Source organism: Microtus oregoni, unplaced genomic scaffold, assembly GCF_018167655.1.
Source record: "Microtus oregoni isolate MIOR12 unplaced genomic scaffold, Mior012 000043F_ref0000047, whole genome shotgun sequence".
In the NCBI taxonomy this organism is placed as follows: domain Eukaryota; kingdom Metazoa; phylum Chordata; class Mammalia; order Rodentia; family Cricetidae; genus Microtus; species Microtus oregoni.
The window spans coordinates 3,666,909-3,683,559 of record NW_024543210.1 but is presented as its reverse complement, the minus strand read 5'-3'; the positions used below and the strand labels follow the sequence as shown (position 1 = coordinate 3,683,559).

Genomic DNA, 16,651 nt, shown 5'->3' with positions numbered 1-16,651 from the left:
GTTCAACATTGTTCAGCATGACAACCATGCTGGTTGAGAAATAGTAGCAAGCATGGACACCATGTTTGTTTCGAAATGAATGACATAGACTAGATAAGATTTTTACTAGATAAGAGTAATACACTTAAGTTATAATAATGAGTCCTCGTTTTGTTTGGGGCTTGAGTATTCGTTATTGTTTTATCAAGTGAACCAAACTGTGACAGTTTAGGTCCTATCCAAGTGACTTAAAAATGGACGGCAAAATGAAAGAATAAAGGATAGAATATAATTTATTTTTCAATTTTTCTTCTTTGCACTGTCAGCACAGATGCTTTCTGACTGATGTTCACATTCTGGTCGACGAGTCCACCGTTACCCTACATGTCAGGAAGACAGATACCAATGTGAGTATGGTAAAATCCCTGGACTCAGTTTGGGGGGTTCTTTACACTATTGGTAAAAGCATCATCCAACATCCACTAAGGCCAACTATGGCTGACTGAGAAATAACTGTGGCTATCAAACATTATGCCAGTTAATCAACACTTAACACTTTGTGCATCAGAGTCACATAAAAGTTATTGATAAAATAACAGATTAATTAATAAACAAATGTAGAAATTAATTGAAAAGGAAAGGTCCTATTTTGGGTCTGTGATGACCGCTGGTAGCCCATGAGTCACACATCCTGATTACAGTTCTGGAAGGCTGAGGTCCACACTGATTCTTAGAAGTGATCCTCTCAGCCGGGCGGTGGTGGCGCACGCCTTTAATCCCAGCACTCGGGAGGCAGAGGCAGGCGGATCTCTGTGAGTTCGAGACCAGCCTGGTCTACAAGAGCTAGTTCCAGGACAGGCTCCAAAACCACAGAGAAACCCTGTCTCGAAAAACCAAAAAAAAAAAAAAAAAAAAAAAAAAAAAAAAAAAAAAAAAGAAGTGATCCTCTCCACACATGTGAGAACAGAGGACACATATGTCCTCGCTGGTATTGTTAATGGGTTTTGGTTATATTCCAAATAGATCCATGAAAAATCAATAGATTCATAAGATAAAATTATAAGTAATGGGGCATCACACTTATTAAAATTATTGAATGAGGATGTAGCCATTACTACTACATATTGGATGTATTGGTATTTCATTAGTAGCTCCTATATATCCCTTCTCTCTGATGATGTTTATTGTAGAAGCACAGGCCAGTGTTCTTATTTTGAGTTAGTAGGAAATTCAGTGCTCTTCTATTTCCGAAGAGAAAGTACGCATGACTGGATAACTGGATGATAAGTTGATTGAGCAGAACAACTTCTCAGTCCTTTCTTGTCTGTCCTTCTCAGAAAGGCCAACTCCAGAACAATGGGTGGATCCCTCCTGGTCCTCACCTCCAAGGTTGCCTGTGTTGTTAGGGTCATGGCTACAATCGTGAGTAATGATTACATCATCTCTTAAATGTTTTCCTAGAGGATGTTCCATGTAGAGATACAATTTGCTTACACTTAAATGTTTTCCAAGAGTATATTCCATGTAGAGATCTGATGTGCCTACAATGGTCAGTAAAAGGCAGTTGTCATTAACCATAAATATGGAATCATATAGAAGTTTGTACAAGGTTTGACCTGAACCAATTAAAAATGCCTTGTTACCACCACTTTATATATGGTGAATACCAGATGTTAAAATCAAAGGAAACTTGAGGTACTACCTCTGTTGATAATACTCCTGTAGTGAGTTGGTGAAAAGATTCATGGGTATATTCATGTGATTTTATACTATTTTTGTAATTTTATATATTAACATTAGAAAAAGGGTCAATAAACAAATGTCAGTATCAACAGTAAAGCATCATGCAATTACGAAAATGTCATGAAGAAAGACAATCTATAGTCACAAATTAACAACACTGAAATAAGTTAAGGGTAACATAGGGGCAAGTGCAGTTGCTAGTTCAGTGGTATAGCACCCTCACCTGGGTTCTATCTTCAACACCACAAAAACAAATAGATACGACCTTTAAGAATATTACTTTTTTGGCTGATAATTAAATTATGAATATGAATAGACAAATGAACAATAGTGATGTACACGCGTGCGTAGTCATTTCTGGTTAGGAAAGCTAATGTTTATCTGAGTGATGGAGCAAACTGAGCAAGGACAGTGAGTGCATGCCACCATAGTTTCACACCACCTTTTGGCTTTGTACCCCTACTCATCAATGTGACAAAGATGGTGGCAGATGCCTCTGATTGTCACTAGTTAGAGCAGTAATGTCTGAACATGCTGTTTTAAAAAGTATTCCCTCTAGTGTTGGAACACTCAATTCTAACTGAGATGTCTCCATCAAATCCCTCCCTTCAGGGATCAGGGAACCCTATGGAAGAGGAGGTGCAAAGATTGTAAGGACCAATGAGAATGGAGGACACCAAGGAAACGAGGCCTTCTAGATACAGCAGGACCGATGCAGATCTGAACTCATAGAGACCGTGACAGTGTGCATGGGGCCTGCACAGGTCTAAGCCAGATGGGGTCCCAGCACTGAGAGGGGCAGTGGACACAAGCCCCCATCCCTAACTCAGAAGCTATCTCTAATCCATAGACTCGCTCAGAGGAAAAACTCCAATGGAATCTCACTGGATATATAGACTACTCCTAAGAGCGGCCTCCATGCTCAGATGGCCAACCCAAAATGAACTCAATGGCATTTTTGGAAGATCTTGTGACACATAATGCTTTGTCTAGGTATTTTTTTCTTGCCCTACAGACATTTTGCATATATATTGTGGTTTCTGATATTAGTTTTTATGAGTTTTCTATGTCTGTGATTGTATGTGTCTCAGAGCCTGTATTTGTTTTTGGTGATTTATCGTAGGCTCTTTTTTTGCTTATTCTGTTTTGTTTGCATTTATATTTCCTCCTCCTTAGTTTAGATGCCTGCTTTCACTGTAATAAGAGAATAGAATAATTAGTGTGAATTTGGGTGGGTGTGTAAATAGGGAGGAGATGGGAGGTGTTGGGACAGGAAACCATAATACAAATAGTGTATTGTCAATAAAAAGCATTTCCTCTATCACTAAAAAAAAGTGTGAAGTACAGTTATTGAAATTGGATGGATGGATCACTGGAAATGTAAACAAATAATATGAGTGAATGCTTCCTCACATCACAAGATAAAAGATGTTGAGAATACTGATGTCCATGTGGGATGTGGCTAGACCTGAACCTAAGGTATTACATGTATGTATGAATATTAACTAAAATATCTTTTAAAAGAAATGTTGAAGCAATTATTTTGCTATTAGAAGAAAATTAAAATATTAAAGTGTTGTCTTTTGGGCTATGAAAAGTTGAGAGTGTACATACATGTCTCTATGCACATGGGAGGAAGCTCAGTCAGTGGGACAGCCTTTGCCAAGTATTCACAAGGTCCTGTTTCTCTCTCCAGTACTCAAAAAGAAAGTGGCCAATGATCCAAGTAGACCTTCTTGTTAATGACCCTCCAAATATGTACAAATGATACCATTTGTGTGTTCTATCCAGAAAATATAAGTATTGAAAAAGAAATATTTAAGTCACCAAATAAATTAAACATGGCAGCAATGACTTAAGAGAGACAGGAGCATATTTTTTAAATGAAGTATTCCACATTGTGTTCCTTGAAAAGGACACTCTTGGGCTGAGTTTGAGATTTGTCTCCAGCCATTGCTATGTGAGTAGCTCTGTAGGGTTGGAGCGCAGAACTGATGTGAGTTGCCATGAATGTTTTGATGTATATACGCGGCTCACTTGAAACCTATCAAATATAGCTGAACAAAAGCAGCCATTGTGAACACAGAATTGATATGTGGTGTTGCATTGGTCAATCTATACATGGAATCTTAATGAGTCCCAATGAGTTACATATCATTTCAGCAGATGATTGCCTAGATTGGTGAAGATCTTGGCAAGGTCTGTTCAGTTAGAGCACATTAGTCTGTAGCCGTTGAGTCTTTACAGGTAGCTAGAGAGTTAATTGGTAAGAGAGGCTGGATAATAAGACCTGAAGTAGCCAGAATCCGGATCAATAGGACTGCTGGGGTGAGTCACAGGCGGTGAATTGCATCCGGGACACTGAAGCCCAAGAGAAAAATAGTTCTAAGTTTTACCTGCTCCAGAATGAATGCTATAGAGTCAGGGTTTCCTAAGAGTCTTGTCTGAGTTTGTTTTTCACAGGTTTTGATTATTTTGCAGTCAGGAAATCAATAAGAGAGTGTACAATCAAACACTCGGTTGGACATGTTAAAGAGGTATGTTTTTATTGTGAGTAATGGAAAAGTATAAAGAATCAATGGATAATTATGAACAAGTAAAGAAGGGGGCATATTGTCATATAATTATAACAAAAAAGAGCCCTATTAACAGTATTAATGCTAATTAATAGTGATAATTGACCAAGGGACAAGTAATCAGAGATCTTTCTTGTGGGTAATAGTAATGACAGAATCTAAGCAATGGCTGGTATTCTTGCTTTGGGTTATTAAATGTTCAACGTTGTCTGGTTTTTCTTAGTAGACTACGAAATAAACATTAAGCAAAATCAGATACACCCAAGTGACCAAACAGTGACTCAAAGGTACCAGGGTCAATGGAAGCAATGTCTCAATTTTTATCTGGGTTCACTTCACTATGTAGTCAGGTTGAGGCTACACCGGGCTATATAAGTCCTTGCCATTAAGAAAATTCGATTACTCAGTATACACAGTAAGTAAGGAAAGGTGGTGTGTCTGTACCCATTCCTAGTGCACAGCGCAGCAGTATCAGACAGCGTGAGTGTGCACTTATTCCAGCCCTTCCCCCGCAAAGTCCATGAAAACACCACAGTTTTTTTGTATTGTCGTGAGAGATTAACAAAGTAGATGAGAATATCTACAAGTGTAGTCAGCCCAGCATTGCTGATAGTGGCGTATGAATCCCACAGTGGGTACTACGTTTGAAGCTGTCAGGTCCAGTAAAGTCACAATAAAATGTATCATTTGTGTTTCAAGGGCCTTAGGCATGGATGCTAAGAGCGCAAAGGGACCTTTTCCTTAGATTGTTTTTAAGCAGTTTTCTTTTTGTACTGTACACAGATAAATGCGACTGCTAGAGTCGATGTAAAATACAGATTAACAAGTATAAAACCTGTAAACTAGGTGGCAAAGCCGAAAAAGCATTAAAATAAATTATTTCAATTTCTATATGCATAAGTAACTTGATGAATGAACATGGACTGTCCTAATCTCCTTTCTGTCTGTTTTGCTTTTGATGCCCTAGGCTGAACTGTGAACTGGCTTCTGTGTTCTGCAGGTCTGGTCCTCATCGTTGCCTCTTTGGGTAGGTGCATTCTGTCCACTGTAACAGAGGTATTTACTTGTTTGTTTGTTTTTAAGTATACTCATGGTAGCATTTAAAATAAGTATTAATATGTTTTTTCATAGCCAAACATGGTCCAAGGGATGAATAGAAGTTGTATGAAGTATCTTGATTCATTGATATTGGCAACTCTGTGGATAATTGATGCTGAGGCGCTTATTCAATTAGAGATTAATTCCAAAGACAAATGGCAGGGACATGGATGTCCTTGAGCTTTTGTGATTAATGCATATATTATTAGTAAATCAATGAGCCAACCAATAAACAACTTCAGATGCAAACAATGATGGCCCCGACTAAGCCCAGTGGGGGCGTTCAGTGGCATAGGGTTCCTCATTGTCTGTGCCTCTGGGAGACTGAGGCCCAAACAGACACTAACTGGTTCAATTCCTGTCTTGTGAGGGTTAGGGATAGACAATGATCTTATTTGTATGGGGAGTGGCCGTTTGTCCCACAGCATATACCTGTGGAGGCCAGGGAAAAACTTCTGAGAATCAGTCTCTCCTTCTACCATGTGGGTCCCAGAGATTGGTCATCTGACTGGGGGCAAGAGCTTCTGCCCACTGAATCAACTCACTGGTCCAGGACCTTTTTTTAATTTTTGTCATTACATGCTTCCTTTTATTGATATAAGCATCCTGTAGACCAGTAAATATGTATATAAGTAAATAAAGCCTCGCCCTACTATGAATATATGCAAGGAGGCATGAAACATTAATGTCAACTGTGTATTAAAGCATGTTACGAAAAAACATGGGTCAAAGGCCCGACTTCTTTATTAAGGATCATATAGGCAGTGTATTGAATTACAGTCCTTAATATTATGATCACATGTCAGTACAATGCAAATATGGTCACACAAATACAGTCATTTTGAAACAGGTATTTATGGCACAATAGTTTTCATAAATCCCCGAATGAGTGACTTAGTGAGGAGGATGGGAGAGGACTACAGGAGGGTAGTCTTTCTAACCTTCTTTGTCTTTTCTCCGAGGAACCACGCATTGCTGCTAGCGAGGGACCCTGCCACGCAGCTTGCTTCATGGGTGGAGGGCACATAGACCAATGTGAGTGCGAATTGAATGGTGAGTACCTTGTGAGTTTTTCTTAAAGCATTTATTACATTATTAAAAGTAGAAAGAAGTCTCTCCAAGCCAGCTCTGGGAAATGATAAAGAGGGAATTAGCGTGAAATATTACACTTATAAATTCATTGATGATAATTAGAGAACATGAGATGAGAATGGCTGACAATCCTAAAGGCACGAAGAATATTTATCGCTCTTAGGTTTCATGAATCTTAGTTTTTAAAATTAGGACTATTGAATTAAATTACTTGTTTAATAAACACATGTAAATTAGTGTGAATAAAGAGGTCCCAACCAAGGCCAATGATGATAATAAAGGTTTAATGAGTTGCAGTGATGTGTGTTTTAGGTCTGTCATGCTGAGGTCTGGTTACATCTCTGAGGTCTGGTTATTATCTCTGTTAGTGACCCTAGAGATAGGTATGAGGGAAGTTGAGAGAGTAATATTTTTAGACCTGACCCAAAAAATTACCACTGTAAAATTATATGCACATACATTATATTACTATACATTAAACAGTAAGTTTTAATAGGAAATATGTACAATCCATGTGTCTTATTTCTTTAAAGATGGTAGACACAAGAAATAATGAAAGTTCAATTGTGCTGAGTTTCTTTAGAGAGAACCAGCGAATGTTTTCATATCTCACTAGAAATGGCAGGCCCGGGCAAGTGGAGGGCAGATTGATATTGCTGTGGCATCTGACTGGGATTTTGTTTGCTTTTCTTTGTATACCCCAGAACAAATAGGCTTAAGTATTCTCTAGTGTTCTGGAATTCTAGGCTCTTCCCTGTGTGTGGGAGCATGTAGTGCATGCTGAGTAATAGAAGTTCTGTTCTAGGTGTAGGAGGTTTGCTTTAAGACATTTATTGTACCATGTAAGAAATCATTAAATGTATTCAAGGCATGGGAACAATGCCCTAGTAAAAAATGTGGCATTGGCATCAAATATCATATTGATTAACTAATATATGTAGCATAATGATTGGTCAAAGAAGAATCTAAGACAACAGATGATTGTCCATATAAATGATAAATACATTTAAGGGCCTTGTTTTTGACTTTTTATCCATAGCTCCAACTTTATTGTTATTAGTGATTTAATAAGTTAAATAACAATTGCATGTAGACGACGATGAAGAAAGAATCATGGCCCAGAACCATTGTTGAATCAGTCACATGTGAGTCAGAAAAGATGAATAATTCATGTTTGGGCCTGACAGTTTTCAAGAAAATACAAGGACTCTTTTCTCACCTTAGTGCTCATGAATAAAAAATACTTTTTAAAAAGAATAACATTACAAATTTTTCTTTTGGAAATTTCATACATGTATATAATGCATCTATGTCTTACCCACCGCCCACTCCCTCCCTATAGTTCAATCTATGCCCCCTAAACACATCTTCTTCAATACCATGCCTTTCCTTTTTAAAAAACAAATCTAATCAGTATTTATCCATTTGTGCCTTAGATCAGGGTATCCACTGGGTTGCGGACAGCCTACCAGTGACTATTCCTCTAGACTTCTTTGAAAGCAGCAGGTATTGAATAAATAAAACACATGAATTAATGAGGAGATGAGAGGCAATTGTTCCGTGCTGTTTAAATGCACACTAAGAATACTGAAGCTTGTTAGAATGGATGGCCCAGGGTTATAGTGTTATATCATCAGGTGGGGAGGGTGTGCATAGTTCCCAGTGACAGCCAATGGTCTGTGTTGTACGTGGGCTTATTTATTGTATTGGCAGAAAATTAGTAAATATTATTGCACATTAATGGACACCTATATGACTATGTTATCAGATGACTGAAACGAAAGACTAATGGAGAACTGTTCTCTCTCTCTCTTTTTTTTTTTTTTTGTATCTCTGCTTGGCCCTCTTCACGATGGACACACAGATTGCTTAACAACGTGTTGAAACCGAGAGCATATGGCAGACCCCTGTGAGTAATTAAGGTCTTGTTTTGATTTGGGATCCTTGTTCTAAATCATTCTATGTACTTGATTGTGTACAAAATAGGATAAGTTCTAGGGTCAGAGGGCAATATAGTTTGACATGTGGTGCTGTCTGATAATGTACAGCACCGAGTTCACCAACTACAAAGAAAAAGTGAGGGATTTACATATCTTGGTCTTGGGTTTTTTTTTTTTAATCATGCGTTTCAGTAGAATCAATGAACAAATAATTTGTTCAATGAAAATGCAAAAGTGAATCAGGAAAGGGAAATGCATGAATGGACTGGTGTTGGCTTTAGGCTTAGTATGAATTACAGCAGTGAGTCCATGCACAAGGAGAATCCAGGCTGTTGACTGTGCTTCAGGTGGAGAGGTCACCTCAGCGTTGATTTTGCCTTCTCTGCTCTGTACTTCTCAGGAAGGACCCTTGTATACTGTTCTGAGAAGCTACAAGCTGCACAGTGGCCCTTCTTACACAAGCTTGAGATGAAGGAGCAAGAGAGGAAATGATGTGTTTGGGTGGTCTGTTAGAGACACCCAGTGACTGCTGTTTGGTGAGTAACAACTATAATTAAAGAAGGCCAATGATGGCCAATGAAATTACAGATTGCTCTGAAACATTGTATTGATGAATTGATTATTGATTAATTAGTTTTATAATGTGAATGCTGATAAAAGAGATGTACTCCATGCCATAACTAGGCTAACTTTAGGGCTAACTGTGGAGGTTTGCTTCCCATGAGTGATGGTTCATAGACAGTTAATAGTGTTAGAGCATTGAAAAATAAATTAGGAAACAAAGAGTTTTTATGAGGAAAAAAAGACACCTCAAAGTTTTGGCCAGTGATTACAATTAGTAGTATATTAGCGGTCACACAGGATCTATTACCCTGTATATCTCGAGGCTGTGGGGTTTTCAGAAACAGGAAGTGTGGTCCACTTCCTGGGATCATTTGCTAATGATCCAGTGGTCTGATGTGAATGATACATAAAAATATAATTGTTTATTTTCAGTGGAGTGGTACAGTGTTCTGATTTATTAATACATATTAATAGAATGTACAATCTAGCCGGGCGGTGGTGGCACACACCTTTAATCCCAGCACTCGGGAGGCAGAGGTGGATCTCCGTGATTTCGAGGCCAGCCTGGTCTACAAAGCAGTTTCCAGGACAGCCCGATCTGTTGCACAGCGAAACCCTGTCTCAACCCCTGCCCCCACCCCACAACACACACAGAATTTACAATCTAAACACAGATGGCTCGAAGTCATGGATGAAATCAAGTCTTAACTCAACTATTAAATCATTATAGTTCCATGCCACTTTATAGCGTACTACAAAAACCAAAACAAAAACCAGAATTAAAAAAAAAAACAAAACACAGCCTGGTCTACAGAGCTAGTCCCAGGACAGGCTCCAAAGCCACAGAGAAACCCTGTCTCGAAAAACCAAAAAAAAAAAAAAACCAAACCTTTCCTATTCTCTTTATTGGAAAGGAGTCAGACAATAGGAGCACTCAGGACACTTGTTTGGGGCCTTTGCTAGCTTGTCCCTGTGTGCTGATGTGTCATAAGTAAATCAATAAACACAAGTGCTGTGAATGAGGATAGATGGATGAGTCTACTAAAGTCCAGCCTCGTTATGAGCCTGTTTACCTGCAAAGGGTTTGTTATTCCATGTCTAACACCGCTGTCTGTAGATAAAAATAGAAGAAGCCTGTGACCCACGTCAGCAGCCAGCTCATCCAGATGTGCAAGTGCTCATCGTCTCAGTCACAGGTACTTGTGATTTTGTATGATTTTGACCTCTTGTAAATTAGACAAAGTTATGCAAATATCCAAATTAAAAAACCATTTAAAGATAAGATAGCGAGCTAGCTATGTATCAAGTGGGAGTGTGTTTAATTCCACGGATTATGAGTTAATCTTTGTGCTACACCAGAGCCCCGATTAAAAAGAGATCTAGGTTTTCTCATCCATTTTCCTAGCTGTACATTGTTCCATTTGAGATCTCCCCATTTGTTCCACATTTCTGCCTTAAGAGATCCATAGCTCAGAGATTAGAAGATTTATGATAGATTCATACTACGCATAGCATGGCGCATAGAGACGGTGTCTAAAGTAAATTAAACAGTGGTGTTGCATAGTAAATGGGATGGTTAGGTTGTGCTCTTGACCATATACCTCACAGTCCCTGGGCCAGGATGATAGAAATGGTCCCAGTATACAGGCGTTGACGAAACCAGTGCAAGGAGCTACAAGGTCCCTGCCTTCACCTGAGGAGTTTGCTTGCGAGTGTCCACTAAGTTCCTATTGAAATCATGAGTACAGTCAGGAGTATGTCATAGCTAACGTCCTTGTCCTGGTCAGTTGTGAGTTCCCAGCTGTTTGGTTAAAAAGAAGACATTTAAGAATCATTCATAGGATAAAGGCATGGTAGAATGGAGAGAAGAGATTTTTATAACATTTTTAACCTTTTTTTAATAATGTGCACAAGGGTTGTATCTTGGATGTGGCCAAGAGGCCAGCCAGTGCTCTTCCTTCATTGGAATTTTTGCTCACTGTATGTGTTAAAAATGTGACCGTACATAGAATCTGTGTGCAGGAAACCAAGCCTATTTGAATAACTGCGCGTAAACACTTAGAATTTATTTAAATATTAGCACAAAATTTTTAAAAGGTCAAATCTAGTTTACTAATTCTATTAATTTTTAAAAATAATATTTTTTTCTTATTCTTTGAAAATGTCATATGTGTATACACAGTATCTTGGTCCTATCTGCTCCCAGACACACATCTCTCTATTATTTTCATGTCTTTAAAATATTTATCATATTTTTTAACTTATAGAGTCAGAATAGTACTTCCCAGATACACCTACCTAGGTGTGTGGTTATCCATTGGAGCATGGGCAACCTGCTGGTGGCCAACTCCCCCACAAAAGTAGTTTTCTATCCCCAACTTTTTATTAGTATGCATTAACTGTACGTAGTAGTGGGCTCCATTTTGGCATTTTCACCTATGTATATAAGGTACTTTGATCACATTCGTGCCCCAGTTAGCATCTGTTATCCCACTGATCCCTTACTTTTCCCTTTGTCCCTTTTTACTCTTGTGTCTTGACTGTGTGTGTGTTTTTGTAAAGAATTGCTATGTCCTCTAAATGTTCCTTAGGAGATAAGTGTGTATGGTGCTTGTTATTGTGAAGCAGGAGTACAGAGATGTAAATGCTGCTCCAAGTCAGAGAGCTGATGGTGGTTCATGCTGTAATTGGAAGAATATACAGGTTATTCAGGGAAGAGCAAGGAAGGACAACCCAGGATGTACAGCCATCCCAAATGTTTTTATGGCCAAAGCATCTATGACCTTCCGAGGTCTGATGCAAGCGGGGATTTGCATGTTTGTCTCTGTGGGGATGAGCACACAGATTTTAGTAATATTCAGGGATCATCCTCTCTGTCTTTGTCGCATTACAGGTTTGATTTTGAAGAACAAACATGGAAGTGTGTAACGTGAAGAGAATGGTGTCTGCAAGCAGGAGAGCACATGGTGAGTGAGACAAGATTGGTATTCATGTGTCTAGGTCCCTAAGCTCACCAAGCAGGAAGTGGATTGGGGGAGGCTGCCTGTCACCGTACAGGTATGGGTAATTCGGTTGAGTCATGTCATGGGATTGTCAGAGTTCTTTCTTTAGGCCCAATAAGAGATCAAGTATTCGTATGCTGAAGAAAAGCAACAACAAACAAAACCGAAAAAAAAAACCCCACCATACCACAAAGTAATAAATACTAAAATGACTAAGAAAATGGAATTTGAAAGGCATGCATTAATAGAAAATTGTGGCTTTTAAAAAAATTGTTGTTGTTGTTGTTTTGAAAGAGGGTCTCGCTATGTAGTCCTGAAATTTGGTTATGCAGACCAAACTGGCCTTGTCCTGACCCAGATCCACTTACCTCTGAGTCCTGGGATTAAGTGCTACTACAGTTGGCCTCTCTTAATATTTTTTTTAAGCATCATTGCATGTGCGCTTCAGAATAAATACACTGAGCTAACTAAAGCATGTTTATAAAATCCTGGTGCTAAGAGCACAGAGATGACAATCAGCAATAGGGAAATTTTTTCCCCTATTAGTAGCTTTAAAAAAAAAAACATTCACCAAATTGTTCAAGAAATCCATTTACGTAGTCAGAAAATTCAGCCAGAAGCTGCTAAGGGATCAATCCTATATCTGTTCTTCAGTGGACTTTACAGTAGTGTGGTTGGTTCCTGAATGTCTGGATACTGCAATAAATTGATTATATTGGAAGGCAGGTATTTATTATTGTTAACTAATTAGAAACTTAGCAGATAAATGTAGTAAGGGGAAAGGAAAAGTTGAAATCCTGACCCAAGACGATGACCGCATGGACTCATCATGGGTACTGACTGATTCATCGGAGAACCTCTGCTTTAGTGCAGAGATGGGGATCTGCTATGTTTGCTTTGCTGGGACTACTCTTGTGGGGACATCAGCTGTCCTAAAAAAAGGCCACGTTCTTTGGAGTTTTGATTGTTATTACAAAAACAAAAAGAGTGGCCCCAGTGTGAATTGAAGACTTCTTGCCTTGGTTTGGGGGGTGGGGAATCATTAACAAGTGTTTATAGGGCAAGTAATGATGGCCAACTGAATAGCAATCACACAAATAGCAACTTCACGAAAATTTTTATTCATAATGAAAATATTGAAACGGTCATGGATTAATGTAATGAACATGTCAGTGTTAGAGTGCTTCCATCTATAGATTAGTAATAATAGCACCCTTTGTACGTGGTTGAATATCATAGGATTTCTATTTATACTAACTGATCAATATGAAAAGTAGAACTGAGTATAGAAAAGAAGTCTCGATCCTGGTTCATCGATGACCAATGGTACCTTCTGGCTCATAGGCAATGGACTCTGTGTCCAACTTCGTGGTCAATTTTCTATTTGAAATCATTCTATCAGTAAGATGGAATGTATTTGTTTTCAGTTTACGTCTTCATTTATTTCCATCCTGTTCGTTTGAAAGCATTGATGTCTGGCTAGAAATAACTTGTACTTTCACGTCCTCTTTGGCTAGAGATGAGGTAGACAGTATAATTAATAGATAATAGTCCGCATCTGGGTCAAGGAAAGGAGCATAAAGAGCCCGCAAATAATGACTTCCTAAATAGCCAACCGAGGAAAGAATGGTAAGCAAAACTAAAATAGATTACCCCATCTTTTTAATGAGCTATTTTGCTTTGATGCCCTGAGCCTGGATGCTCGGCGCTGGGGCCCACGTCCTTCCATGGGCTTGAGCTCCATGGTTACATGCCTGTGTCAGAAGCTCGAAATGAGGCATAATAATATGCTGTGACTCTTCTGACTTTTCAAAAGAATCGCAGTTCACTAGAGACGCTGAAATGTGCCTTTGGTAGACTGGATTTCTCTATTATGCTGAACCCTTTGTGCATGACCCACCTAGCTTAGTTTATTGTATCCTTCTGAATGCTCTGGAAGCAATTCTATAGAAGCATCTTGGTGACTGTTCAAGAGTCTATTTTTACTATATTTATATTTTTTAAGTCTATGAATTAATCAACAAGCTACCATGAAATAGAGAAAGAGAACCAATATGGTTGTTACCTAAGGTCACTTTCCTGTTCATCCCGCACCAAAGCCATCTAACAGTGACTCAGCATCCCTTAACTCTCCCTTACCTCTTCTGCCTCCCTATACCCTCCCCTGTCTCTGCTAACTACCATTCAAGTCCCAACTGCCCCGATGTCAGTTTCCAACATGAATGAGTTCGTGTACTACTTGCCCTTCTGTGCCTGAATTATTTCTCTTTACATTAATGTCTTTGACTCCATCCACAATGTCAATTTTTTAAAATTAATTTGTATCCCAATAGAATCTGACAAGGGCTTAATAGCCTAGTAACTTTCTTCAGTGGTTGGATTCACACTCACGCACATTTAGGTAGCATTAGTTTTACACTTCATATGTATATGAAAAAAAAAGGCCATAAAGTTGAGAGACACAGGGGTCATCCTTAAGGGAGTAGGATATTGGATATGAACAAAATGTATTGTATGTATACATAAAATTCTCATAGAATATGCAATACAAATACACACACACATTAACCTAAAGAGCCATAATACTGCAGAAAACTGAAAAGAAAAAAAAAAACCTTATCAGAGAGAGGACAGTGTGCTTTAAAAACAGGCCTTGTGAGCCGGGCGGTGGTGGCGCACGCCTTTAATCCCAGCACTTGGGAGGCAGAGGCAGGGGGATCTCTGTGAGTTCGAGACCAGCCTGGTCTACAAGAGCTAGTTCCAGGACAGGCTCCAAAACCACAGAGAAACCCTGTCTCGAAAAAAGCAAAAAAACAAAAAACAAAAAAAAAAAAAAAACAAACAAAAAAAACAGGCCTTGTGTCAAAATTAGATGAATGAGAATATCAATCACTCAATTAATGAAATACTGTTTAACATGACTTGGAACATTATAATATGTTAAGAAAACAGTAAGATCCTGATTTAGATGTCTGATTCCCTTACTCCTCCTTCCTTGGCTCAAGATGGTTCAGACTATATGGTGAAGCCACTGTTCTCAATATATGGGAAAAATTAAAATTCTTTTTTCTTTAGAGTAAAACAAAGACAAAAACCTCACACTGTTAAGTAAATGATCATACAAATGACTCTAAAGAGCTGGTTCTTATCCTATGGGTTGCGACCTTTTTACAGGGGTCGCATATCAGATATTTATAATTTCTAACAGTAGCAAAATCACGGCTATAAAGTAGCAATGCAAATAATTTTTTGGCTGGTGTCATTACAATATGAAATGCTGTATTAAAGGGTGACAGCTTCCGGAAGGCTGAGAACCACCACACTAAGCCAATGATTAAAGTAAAGGGCCAATGGGGAGAAAGTGTTAATTATTGTTTTCTTAGATTTTTTTTTTAATCATATGTTCTTTTCCCAGCTCTTCCCTATGGTCCTGTGTGAGCTGATGGGATTATTCGTGGTAACGTTCCCCATAGTCCACTGGAGAAAAATGTAAGTAATATTTATAATTCCTATTTGGGGTGGGTGCTTGATTTAGTCGGGAATCTACTGTATTTTTAGGATTATACAGTGTAGTCATATAAGACCAACTGAACCCATTTTACATTTTAGATTCTAATGAATAATTGTACTGCTTAGCATATTTATGAAGAGCTAAGGATAACTAACTTAAGGTGTGTATGTACCCAGGCATCAGTCTGGATTACAATAGCTTTGTTCGTTTGGATTTTTCCAGTCATAGGCTTTTTAGGAATAGTATTAGTGACTTAATAGAGGCACACACTATAGAAATATAAGGGAAGGGATATTGGGCCTTCCCTGGACCAGTGATGACAGCTATCAGCGAACGAGTTACAGAGGATGAATGGCATGTGTCTAGAACTCTGAGGTCTAACACAATGGATGAAGTGATAAGCAGGACTGGAAAGAAGATTGTTAATTTTTCATCTTCTGTTCTGTTACGTACTTTTCAGGATAGATGCCCTATAGAGGATGGATTCTTATGTGACTCCCCTCTTTGTTGCTCATATCCCTACTATTCATTGTGAGCAGTAGTTAATGTTCTTTTTTTGCTGTATTTTAGGAAAGCATATTTTAATCTAATAAAACCATCAAAGGTATCAAAACAGATCATCTATAATATAAGGTTATTAGAAGTATTTAGGGATTATTCCTTACAGTAAGAAATGAAGGCAGTAACCAAAACAGTCTAGGGGTTAACAGGTTCAATCTGTAGATGAATTTAGGGACATTAATTCATATTTGTCTTGCATTGTGTAGTTTATATATTTCTCTTGGTTCATCAAACAATACACAAAAATAGCAAGTGTTAGAGAAAGGGAACCATTCAGCGTCTAATGCTACCTCATTCGACAGCAACCACTATCACTGTTTTATGTCTGCCTTTTTATTATTATAAAAACATCAAAGAAGATTGAATAAACAAGTATACAGATGAACAGAGATGAAGAAATTCCAAATGTGTACATTTATGCAATCAGGATATAGGTATTAGATATTTTTTTTTCTATTGAGGTCTCCCTATATGGACCAGGCTAGCCTCTGCTATGTAGGTCAGTCAAGTGCTGGAATTTTATTCATTTGGCACAATTTCAGCAGAAATTGATCAATTGTATTATAATCCTGCACTAAAATGATG

The 16,651-nt window shown here is 38.3% G+C and overlaps 1 long non-coding RNA gene and 2 other non-coding genes across 10 annotated transcripts in view; all 3 read left to right on the top strand.

Moving 5' to 3' along the window:
* LOC121434338 overlaps positions 1-3,319 on the top strand; it is a 46,039-nt gene extending 42,720 nt beyond the window's left edge. For 6 of the 8 annotated variants that reach the window (XR_005972420.1, XR_005972424.1, XR_005972423.1 and 3 more), the window contains 3 exons: positions 306-386; positions 1,317-1,401; positions 2,335-3,319. This is a non-coding gene — a long non-coding RNA (uncharacterized LOC121434338). The remainder of the gene's footprint in view (positions 1-305; positions 387-1,316; positions 1,402-2,334) is intronic. The other 2 variants (XR_005972422.1, XR_005972418.1) reach the window with 1 other exon arrangement.
* On the top strand, positions 630-701 carry LOC121434519. The gene has a single exon (XR_005972455.1). It is a non-coding gene; the product is annotated as a small nucleolar RNA SNORD113/SNORD114 family (small nucleolar RNA).
* A 12,492-nt stretch (positions 3,320-15,811) lies between the features above and the next one.
* Positions 15,812-15,886, top strand: LOC121434523. Its single transcript, XR_005972459.1, has one exon. It is a non-coding gene; the product is annotated as a small nucleolar RNA SNORD113/SNORD114 family (small nucleolar RNA).
* The last annotated feature ends 765 nt before the right edge of the window (positions 15,887-16,651 follow it).